The sequence below is a fragment of the Carlito syrichta genome, unplaced genomic scaffold (assembly GCF_000164805.1).
Source record: "Carlito syrichta isolate Samal-C Ts95f unplaced genomic scaffold, Tarsius_syrichta-2.0.1 Scaffold274131, whole genome shotgun sequence".
Taxonomy (NCBI): Eukaryota; Metazoa; Chordata; class Mammalia; order Primates; family Tarsiidae; genus Carlito; species Carlito syrichta.
The window spans coordinates 192398-204652 of record NW_007218227.1 but is presented as its reverse complement, the minus strand read 5'-3'; the positions used below and the strand labels follow the sequence as shown (position 1 = coordinate 204652).

Below are 12255 nucleotides of genomic sequence, written 5' to 3'. Positions count from 1 at the left end.
GTAGATTACAGACACTGATGTTCACTGAAAAGATGGACAACAAAAGATTACCTGGTTGAGGCATGCAGGCAGGTGCATGAGCCCACAGACCCCATGTTTGTGACTGAGACACGGTTGGAACTGCCAGGCTGGCTCAGACTCTGTTCAGGCTTTGTGCCACACAGAAAAGCATCTATAAGCTCTTCGAGGACAAAAGCGGACCACAGCATCTCTTACGTAGGGCCTTGTGTTGTGGGAGTAATTGAGAGAAGATTTTCACTGCTCGCTGTTCAGTTTTTTGTTTGTTTGTTTTTACAAAAGGGCCTATTTTTCAACCCTAGAGGAAATACTGGAAATGGTAAAACAGTCAAGAGATGAGTAGGTTTCAACCGACCATTCCTTGGAAGAGTGAAAAGTCTTTGAGTTGGGGAATTTTTATTTATTACATGGTGGCATATGTAACCTCTCCCAATTGTCCGCCAAAGCATGCAGGAAGATACACAAACATTTGAAAACCCACCTTGCCAGCAAAACCAAAGCAAGATGGAAATTGAAGGCAGGATTCAGAAGCATCTTCACTCACAAAAAAGTAACTGGAACTGGGTTAAGGAAAACCTGGCATACTCAAGCTTTGTCTCAGGAAATCAGACTGCCTGATGAAAGGCAGGAAGAAATGTTATCCCTACCTCTGTCTCTGATTTAGACACCAAAGATGAGTATCGAGCAGTATGTAATGAGTAATTTAGGCAGCATTCTTCTTACCCCAGGGGTATTGTTATGAGTGGGTCAGCATACTGAGTTTTCATTCTGTGGACTACCACACTCCAATCCCCTCAAAATGCCCATACTTGGATGGACACTACCAGGTAAGAACTGGGCAAAATGTGTGCATTTGAGGGTTACACACTACATTCTGTGATGTGTAACCCATACCATAGCACTTGTAGGTAGGGGCAGTGACAGGAACACTGGCAGCTGTATTCATCAGAAATTGCACTTAGATGTATATAGAGAATTGGGCAATGGAGATAGGAGAAGCTATTACTTCATACAAGTGATACAATCAAAATAGCTCACAATAAAGATATAGCAGATAAGAACACTTATGCAGCGAATAACATTGCATCAAAAGTTACAAAGTAAAAAATGTTGAAAACACTAGGAGACATGGAGAGTGAAAGTATTTAGTATACTTCTCTCTGCCATTGTCAGATAAAGTAGCAAAAAATAAACATATATCAAAGATTTGAACAAAATAATAAAAGATTTAATAGAGAATTGTAAATTTTGAATGGTACAAAATTGTATACATCCCCAGGGTTATGGAACAATTACTAAAATTGATTGTTTATTAGTTCAAATGAATTTTTAAATAAACATCCTAAAGCAGAAATTGTAAAAGTCATATTTATGACTCTAAAAGAATCTTTTTTTTTCTCTCTTTTAGAGATAAGATTTCACTATGTTGCCCAGACTGGTCTTGAACTCCTGAGCTCAAGGGATTCTCCCACCTCGGCCTCCAAAGTGCTGGGATTACAGGCATGAACTACCACACCTGGCCCCCAAAGAAACTTTTAAAACCACCTTTTACTATGTTCTAAGTAACTTCAGGATCAAGAAAACCACATTTCAAAATACGAACATTAAAAATTATGAGAGTCAAGAGTATGGTTTGTACATGCCTCCTTCTCTTGCTCTAAATTCCTGAAATGACAAAATAATTGTTTAAATATTAGTTAAATGTAAATATAAATATAAAAAGTATATAAATATACATAACCATAATGCACTAAAAAGTAAGAGAACCCTTAGGGCACTGAAACCAAGAAATTCGGAAACAAATTAGACTATGGTAGGTAGAATACTGGCCTCCCAAAGATGTCTACTTTGTAATCTCCAGACCTTGTAAATATGCTGTGTCACATGGAAAAGAGGTGCTAATGTTGTAGATGAAATTATGGTTACTAATCAGCTGATCTTAAAATAGGAAGGTCATCCTGAATTACTTGGGTGGGCCTGGTGTAATCACCCACATCCTTGAACGTGGAAGAGAGAAGTAGAAGAGGCTACCAGAGTGATGTGATCCAAGAATGACTTGAACCACCAGTGCTGGCTTTGAAGATGGAGGCGGGGGGGGGCATGAGCCAAGGTCTGTGGGCAGATTCTGGAAATTTGCAAAGACAAATAGATGGATTCTCTCCTAGAGTCTCCAAAAAAAAATGTGACCTTACCAATTTCCCCATTTTTGTTTTTGATTTTTTAGCCCAAGAAAACTTGTGTCGGACCTCTGCCCCGTAAGATTTTATATATATATATATATGTATATATATATATATATATATATATATATATATATATATATACACACACACACACACACATATATAAAACAACAGGTCATTTGTTAACAACAGCAGCAGAAGAAGACGAACACAGATTGATTTGATCCACCATCCCAACAAACAGGTGGTAAAAAACAGATCAACAAACACTTCTACAAGGAACCTGAAACACAATTTGGGTTGCACAATCAAGAAGCATGACACTGCAGAAAGCAAACACTGTAACAGAAGAGAACCAAACTCAAGATATGCGAGAAGTTAACACCCACAAAACAGAAATAAAAGAGCAGAAAGCCATTTATAATGGATAGCCTCAGAAAAACGCAAGATTATAAAAAAAAAAATGAAGTAGGAATCATGAAGATTTTTTTTTTAGAGCATTCAGCAAAGTTTTCAAACAAAGTTTATTAGAGAAAGAAGAGAAAAGGGAAGCTTCATGACAGAAAGACCAGCCATGGGCAAGTTTTTCATAGAATATCTGCTGGAATCATGAAAATTAAAAACATAGTCATTGGAATGGCATACTTATTGGATGAGTTGAACTGCAGATGGTGTAACTGATGAGAAACCATTAAGAGATAAGATCAAGAAGGGAAATTTTCCCAAAATTCATTACAGGAGGCCAGAGATGAAATATGCAATAGAAACGCTAAAAGACATGGAAGACAGAACCATATCTGAATTTCCAGAGGATGGGGCCTCTTCTCTAAAAGGAAATTGACTCCAAAAAAATACAGGATGCAAGAAAGAACATTTAGTAAAAAAAAAAAAAAAAAAAGTAGAGAAATTAATGTTAAATCTCAGTAAGTATTGATGACAAAAAAATTAATACAAATCTAGAGTTAAAACTGTCAATGATAACGAGAGTTGGCAGATGGGGGAATGGGTAGAGTACACTAAAAACACATTAAGATCCTTGCCTGATTGACAGGAAGACAGAGATACCAATTAACTCAAGTTGATGTTAGGAAAATATAAGTGTAAGTATGTGTTTTATAAAATTAAGAGTAATTTTTAGAAAACACAAATAAAAAATATAAATTTCAGTCACCTGTGGGGGAGAGGTAAAAACGCATAATGAAGAAATCCCAATCAATCTAGCTGTGTCCTGAAAGAACAACACAATGAGTAATTAAGAGGTTTCTGAGATTACAAAAATGGTCTATTACAAGCAAATCTATGACAGTAATTTGCATGGGTGGGTCAAAGGAGAAAAACAGATGAGCATCTTCTCAAATGTTAAAAATTAACTTGATAAAATTCATCCAGCACTCAACTTTCATTAAAAGACAATTTTGAACTAGATACTTAAAAGACACTTTGAAAACTTGATAATCTCAAATATGTAACTTTCAACCAATATCTCGTCCCAAAGCATTCCCTTTAAAGTCAGTGTCAAGAATTAACACGGTTCTTTCTAGAAGCTCTAGCCACTGTAATAAGGAGGGGGAAATGACAGAAAGAAATATTGCAATTGAGAAATAAAATTATTATTTTTAGATTATAAGATTGTCTATGTGGAAAACCCAAGACAAACAATTGTGATACTGTTAGCACGAGTAAAAGAATACAATAAAATGATCAGCATAATTATTTTTTTAAAAAGAAATCAAATTGGCCAAAAATAGCAGGTTGTCAAATAAATTATGATAAAATTAAATATTACCATATAGCTTTTAAAAATAATAAAAATCAGGGGGCCAGGTGCAGTGACTCAAGCCTGTAATCCCAGCACTTTGGGAGGTCGAGGTGAGAGGATGGCCTGAGATCATGGGTCGGAGACCAGCCAGGGCAACTTGGCGAGACCTCATCTCTACAATAAAAATAAATTAGCCGGACGTGATAGTGGGCTCTGGCTATTTGGAAGGCTGAGGCAGAAGGATCATGGAGCTCAGCAGGTCAACGCTGGGGTGGTCGTGAGCATGCCACGCACTCCAGCCTGGGCGATGGAGTGAGACTCCAACTCAAAAAATATATATATATATTTTTTTCCCCCACTATCTATACATAAGTGACAAAAAGCAGCTTATACAAAAGCACCAAAGTATGTATACATATATGTGGAAAAATTAGTAAGATACACACCAAGTCATTAACAGTGATTATCTCTGCATAGTGAAGTTATAAGGGAGTTTTATTTTCCTCTTGGTTTTTACCTGCATTTCAACATTCAAAATCAAGCACAGCATATTATTTGCTCAGATAATTTACAAAAATATCAATAACCAATAGTATGACTAATGTCTAGCCTCACAAAAAAAGAAATGCATCTTAAAACAAAATAGCACATAACATCTAGATAAAAGTGGTAATCTTGGATTTGATCTCAGTTAGACAGACTGCATAAAAGGTATTTAGTAGTAAGGAAGATACTAAAATGGATGATCTATTAGATGCTATTAAGAAATAAACTTTAATTTTTAATAATGTTATGCGACTATTTAGAAAAATGTACTTTTTTAGAGATCGAGAGAAAAGAATTTAGGAATAGGTTTTCAGAATGTCTATAATTTTTGCTGTAAGACATTTAAGCATAAAAAGATGAGTCAAATGAGAATTTTTGTTTATCAAAATATCTTTTAAATGTATGATTTTTTTAACCTACTAAATTGGGAAAATTCAAAAAATAATATCTAGTATTAGTAGGTAGAAACAAAAACAAGAACTCTAATACTTAAGCAGGAATGAAAAGTTAGTAAAACCTTTTTAAAGGGTAATTTGGTAATTTACATATATTTCTTTAAAAATATACCTTCTCTTATTTTAGCAATTCACCTTTAGGAATTTTCCGAAGACTTAATCAGAGATATACACAAAAATATTATTGTGATGATACTCATGATAAAAAAATTGAAAAAATCAGAATGTCTTATGTTGACAATGGTTAAAGCAATTATGATATACCCACAACATGAAATAAAATGCAACCACAAACACTGCACTTTGAAAAAAAACACTACAATATAATGCTAAGTGAATAAAATACAAAATTGTATATATAATAGGACTCTAATTTTGTAAAATGTGATTAAAACCTGACAAATAGGTTGTAATACAAACCAATAAACGACTATAGTACCAAGTAGCAGGGGGGTTCTACTTACAAAAACATCTAGGCTGGGTGTGGTGGCTTATGCCTATAATCCCAGCACTTTGGGAGGCCAAGGCAGGAGAATTACTTGAATTCAGGAGTTTGAGACCAGCCTGGGCAACATAGTGAGATTTCGTCTCTACAAAAAGTCAAAACATTAGCCAGGCATGATGGTGCATACTTGTAGTCCCAGCTACCCAGGAGACTGCAGTGAGCTATGATCCTGCCACTGCACTCCAGTCTGGACGACAGAGTAAGACCCCAACTTTAAAAAAATAAAATAAAAATAAAAACCTATAAACACATAAGTGCTATATCAGAGGTAAAAAGTCTTGGGTACAAAAGTCTAAGGTATAAAAGAATGTGAAGAAATATGCCAAATGATAATAATAGTGGTTATCTCTGGGTCTCTGAATTATAGATGAATTTAATTTTTCTTTTTATACTTTCAAATGCTTTTAAAATTTCTAAATTTGAACATCTTTTATAATCTGAAAAAGTTGTCTTAAGACAATTCAAGAGTAGTCTTTAAATATAGCTAATGTAGAAAATATTTTATATTTAAAGAAACATGCTTGTACTATTTAGGGTGGGGTTTTTGGTTTTTGTTTTTTTACTTTTATTTTTGTAGAGACGAGTTCTTGCTGTGCTGCCCAGGCTAGTCTCAAACTCCTGGACTCCAGCAATCCTTGGTCTCCTAAAGGACTGGGATTGCAGGCATGAGCCCACTGCACCCAGTTTCTATTTGGAATATGCAAATATAAAAAAATATGAAGATAGAGAGCTTCTTCCACAAAACGATAGGTAACTGACATTCACTGCTGAGAACTCACCTGCGGGGTAGATGGGTGTCTGTGTTTAGGGGACTGAAATTCAGCCACCATGTGAAAAAGTTGATCAGCTGTCCTGTTAACACCCTGTCATAAAAACACAAATATTCCTCTAAGAGTGTTCATACACTCAAGCAGTTCCTAGGGTATACACTTAATGAACAAGCCAGTAATTTTTTTATTTAAGGCAGGAAACAGAGAAAAAAGAGTGAAGATAAGAGCAGAAAATTTGAGAACCCAGTTTTTTAAAGGAACCAAAAAGAGATAACAGGTCAAAGCTGCTGATTTTTAAAAAAATACATCCAATGAAAAGGGAGAGGGAAAAGAAGATGAAATAGACTCTATTTCAGAAAAAAACAATGATGGATGAGACCTATAAAGATTAAAACAAGAAAGAGGAGATCAGAAAAAAAAATAAGTGAGGTAAGAGAGGAAAGAGCATATGTTCAAGTCAACAAATAAGCAAGAGAAACATTGTTACATTTGTGAAATTTAAGGTGAGAGACCTGGAAAAAGGCAATTTGGAGGCACAATGCCAGGTTCAAGCTTATGAAGGGCTTGGTCTCTGCCATCCCTTCCCCCCCCTCCCCGCCCTCCGCTTAATAAATGTTTATTCAGAGTCTACTTTTGTGCCGGCGCCATGCTAGGCACAAGGCACTGGGGAGAGAAATGTGAATGGGACTGACATAATCTCTGCTTTTAAAAAGCTTATGAATTAGTGAGATACTGACCAGTCCACTATTAGAGTACCAAGTGACAACAGAGCGCATGTCTGGTATAAAAATATATACACACATAGGTGCTGTGTCAGTGGTTATAAATTACTGTTCAATGTTAAGTAAAACAAGTAACTAGAGAAAGGTAAAAAGAGAAACTCGCAGACCAGAGCAGAACATGTTTTTTTTTCTTAACTATCACTAGAAGTGCTAGTTGTTTCTATCTTTTCAAGATAGCTATAAAGACACGCTACTTTTTATCTCTCTTATGAAATTCAAAGGACATTCGCAACATTAAAAAAAGAAAACATTTCCCAAATCACTAGGCAAGAACTTCAAAGAAACATGACCAATTTCCTACATAATCATTAGCATTTTCTTGCTCATTTGAAGCACTTGCGCCACAACTTAAAAAAGTCATAAAAGCCTTTTTACTTACCAAGATTTCTTTTTCAGAAGAAGAGAAAATAACTCGTAAACGCACGGAAATACAGTTGTAAATGCTTGAGTAAAGCAAAACTTTGGAAACGGTTTGGTGCCATCTGTTGGCCATGACTGGAATTACTCCGACCTATAAATTTCCCTTTCAAAGGTCAAGCATTTTTCTAAGTCAATATTTCTCTGTCAGAGTTTGCAGCCTAAATATTCAATTGCCACCAGGGTGGAAAGTTATTAAACTTAGACTGTTTTCTATTATCACCAAATCTAACATTTTCAAAATAATTTCAAGTACCTTTATCAAGCACCATATGAACATTCTTTTAGCTGGATGGGATACTTAAATAAAATAAGCTTAGGTCCACAATTTCTTTTATTTAAATCAAATTTTAAGTAAACTTCAGTGGTTGATACATAGTCAGTGGTTAAGTAAACTTCAGTGGTTGATACATATTCAGTGGTTGATACATATACATCTAGGAGGACTTGTATCCTGTTTCTCTACGTTCTGATCAACATTCAATATTATTAGATTTTTTTTTTTTTTTTTTTAGTCAGGTCCTCACTCTGTCACCCAGGCTGGAGTGCAGTGGCACAGATCATGGCTCACCAAAGTCTCAATCTCCTTAGGCTCAGATGATCCTTCTGCTTCAGTCTTCTCTAAGTAGTTGGGACTACAGGCATGTGCCACCATGCCCGGCTAATATTTTGATTTTCTGTAAAGATGAGGTCTCCCATGTTACCTAGGATGGTCTCGAACTCCTGGACTCAAGAAATCTTCCCATCTCAGCCTCCCAAAGTTCTGGGATTATACGTGAGAGCCACCACATCAAGCCAGTTGTTTTAATTTTTAATTCATATTAAAAATAATAATATGAATAATAAATAGCACCAAAATCCTGCAGGACTAACTTAAAAATCAATTTTCTGAAGACAATTTAGAATAATTGTATTTATTATTATTTACAGAGACAGGGTCTCGCTTTGTTGCCCAGACTGGTCTCAAACGCCTGGGCTCAAGCAATCCTCCTGACTTGGCCTCCCAAAGTGCTGGGATTACAGGCGTGAGCCATCATGCCTAGCCTAGAATAATTTTAGAATGGTATCAACAAAGATTGATACAAAAAGAAGGTGTCTAGTTCATCAAAGATTTCAGGTCACCAGCATCCCCTATGACCCAGACTTCTCACTTAATTGAGGTTCTGTAAAGAAAAGAATGCATGAGCTAAACAATCATTCTATAATTAATCCCATCTTTACCAAAAAAAAGAGTTAAGGCCCTACAATTTGACCAGTGACAAAATTGGACATCTGGGTAAGAATTACTTCTGCTTTCAGAAGGAAGAGAAAGGCAAGCTTCTTACAGTTCATCCTTACTCATCAAACATAACAGGAAGTCTTCTAGGGCCTGGGGCAGCTCTGTAAGGAGTGACTGGGTCTGTGCTCCACTAGCAAAAAGGAGTTGGCCAGCTAGAAAAAAGAAGGTATCTGTGATATTGAGAAATCAAATTTATGAAACAGGCTGAGGGGCAAGGAGTCGGCTGTGGCTTTGAGAGGATTTCAGGCAACACTGGACCAAAATCTTAAAAATACACACACATCACTGCAGATTTGGTCATGTTGCACACATCTTGTTAGTGTATTGCATCATAATGCTGGTGTTTAGGAACAAGGAGACTATTCTTGTTGAGGCTGTCATAACTCTGAGAAATATCTTCAAGGGCATGGCAAAAACACAAACATCATGGAATAGGAAAGACAGCGGGACAGTGGAACAAGCAAAGAAACAGACAATACTGGGCTGAACCACCACTCTAACTGGGTGGCATTGGGCAAGTTCCTTAACCTCACTGAGCCTCTACTTATTTATCCACAAAATGGGAGTACTTTTGATTTTTAGAAAAAATAATGAATTTAAAGTGGCTGGAATATTAATTGACACAATAGAGAAGTGATAATAGTAAGGAGTTTGAAATTCCATGCAGGTCTTATGTTCTCTCTCTCTCTCTATCTCTCTCTCTCTCTCTCTCTCTCTCTCTTTCTTTTTTGAGTTGGAATCTCACTCCATCACCTAGACTGGACTTCAGTGGCACGCTCATGGCCACCCCAGTGTCAACCTGCTGGGCTCTGGTGATTCTTTCGCCTTGGCCTTCCAAGTAACTGGAACTACAGGCACGCGCTACCACACCTGGTTAATTTTTTATTTTTTTATTGTAGAGTCGAGTTCTCACCAAGTTGCCTGCGCTGGTCTCAAACCCACAGGCTCAGGTAATCCATTCACCTTGGCCTCCCAAAGTGCTGGGATTACAGGTGGGTCACCAAGCCTGGCCTGGTCTTATGTTTTCATGTGCTGATGTGGAAAGATTTTAGAATATACTATTTGTAGTTGTTGTTGTTTTGAGACAGTCTCCCTCTGTTGCTCAGGCTAGAGTACAGTGGCATGATCATAACTCACTGCAGTCTCAAACTCCTGGGTTCCAGCGATCCTTCCACTTCAGCCTCCTGAGTAGCTGGGACTATAAGTGTACACCATAATGACCTGCAAATTTTAAAATATATATATATATATATATATATTAGAGACTGGGTCTTGCTATGTTGCCCAGGCTGGTTTCAAATACCTGGCTTCAAGTGATTCTCCCACCCCTGCCTCCCAAAGCACTGAGATTACATGGGTGAGTCACTGCGCCCAGTCAGATTTCAGGACATACTATGAAGTGAAGAAAAGAATTTCAATCAACACTGAACTAAAGTCTTAAGAAAACACACACACACGACTGCAGATTTGATCACAATGCACACATGTCGTTGGTGGATGGAGAGTATGATGCCATTTGTGTAAATCTGGTTTGCCGCCATTTATGTATGTCATCCTCTTGCCAGCACTGTTTTGAGTTCTGGATGTGAAGTACTCAAATACTCAACAAATAATATATACTAGAACCTTTCCACCCACTTCACCCTTGTTAAGCCACTATACATAACCACCATTTAATACCAGGGCAGGAACAGCTAGGTAGCAGTCCAAGGTTACACCACTGGTCAGTATTAGGGCTGGGGTTTGAACCAGTCTGGTCCCAGGGTCTGCGTGCTTAAGAATCACACCACGTCACCTTATAAGATACCCTGTGTCCTTATAAGACACACACAAAGGAGAAACACAGAGAGAAGCAAAGGCAATTGCAAACAGAGGCAGAGATGGAGGTGTTGCAACCACAAGCTGGGGAATGCCTGGAGCCACCAGAGGCTGGAGAGACACTGCCCTGCCAACACCTTGATCTTGAATTGTCGGCCTTCAGAACTCTGAGAGAAAACATTTATATTGTTCTAAGCTGCACAGTTTACAGCAATTTATTCAGGCAGCCACAGGAAACTAATATGAGGACCTATGGACATATGTTAAAAGATACATGAAAATCTCCCTCAAAAGATGCATAAGAAACTGTTACCTTTCGGTGGGAGACTTGAAAAATAAAAGAAAAAATTTTTTTTGCGTCAATAAAGCTGTTTATGGTGGTAGTAGCTAAAGCTAGGGTCTGGGCTTCTGGACTGGCAGCAGCTGGAAGCCCCACTGTTCTGGAGTCCCAGGGAGGAGGATTAAGTCGAGAAGCATAAGCATGCCAAGCATTTCCTGTTTTTTAAAAGAACATGGCTCCCCCAACAACGTCCCATCTGGTCCCAGCCAACACCTGGAGACTTCCTAGGTGCCACTCATGCTGTGCAGTTTTGAAACACAGTATTTTGGAGGCTTGGGCAGAAGCCATTCATTCCTCCCCACATCTCACCAAAACAAGGTAAAACGCACCTCCCAGGATGGAAGGGCAGGAACCCGACCTTTAGCAGAAGAGAGAAATAAGACAGGGACTCAAGGCAAAGGCCTGCGTCCCAGTCGTGGGTGTGGTGCACTCTGGGCCTCTGAACAGTTAAGACCCACCGAGCAGCTAGGAACTTTTCAAGAGGCAGAGAGACAAGCAGGAAAACTGTATTTGCAGCCACCGAGGCCACTATGTACAGACGAGGGCGGGAGCCTTATTTCTTGGTCTCCGCCTCTTTGGACAGAGTCTTGAATCTGCTCCTTCTGGGCCTGCAGGCGCTCTTCACGGCGCCTGCGCGCTTCCTCGGCCTTAGACCGGCGGGCCTCAGCCTGCTCCGCCAGGAGCTTCTCGCGCGCCTTGTCTGCCTTCAGCTGGTGGATGTGTTCCACCAGGATCCGCTTGTTCTTGAAAACATTCCCTTTCACCTTCAGGGAGAGGCTGTGATCCATGTGGCGATCGATCTTTGATTCACGGTATCTCCTGAGCAGCCGGCGCAGGATTCTCATCCTCCTCATCCAGGTCACTTTCTCGGGCACCCGGGCATGGCTGTCCCCTTTGGCTTACCTATGCCCATGTGCCTGCCCTTCCGGCGGGCCAAGGTGTTCTTCCGGCTTCCGGCATCGAACCCGGGAATGGACAGTCACGGGTTTGCGGACGATCAGCCCATCTTTGCTTAGTTTCCGGATCTGCTGACGGGAATTGGCATGGGCGCGTTCATTGGTCTCATTGGGGTCCAACCAGACCTTCTTTTTGCCACAGCGTAGGACACCGGAGGCAAGCCTCTTCTGAAGCCTGAGCGTACTCATGGCTGCGGCCGCCGCAGCGAAAGGCAAAAGAAATTTTAAGCCACCATTTTATGACTTTTTGTCCTGTTTGAACTTTTTACTACTATATATATGTGTGTGCATGTATTACTTTAATTTTTCAAAAATAGTGTCTCAGTGGTATAGTCTAAGACCAACAAATATACTGTCCCAAAAGAGACAGAGGCAAATGTTATTTTGATGACTTTTATTTTTTTTTAAAAACTGTCCTTTATATTGT

At 38.7% G+C, this 12255-nt stretch overlaps 1 pseudogene; it reads right to left on the bottom strand.

Moving 5' to 3' along the window:
* Window positions 1-11425: 11425 nt before the first annotated feature.
* LOC103254289 lies at window positions 11426-12038 on the bottom strand (annotated as a pseudogene).
* Window positions 12039-12255: the final 217 nt, after the last annotated feature.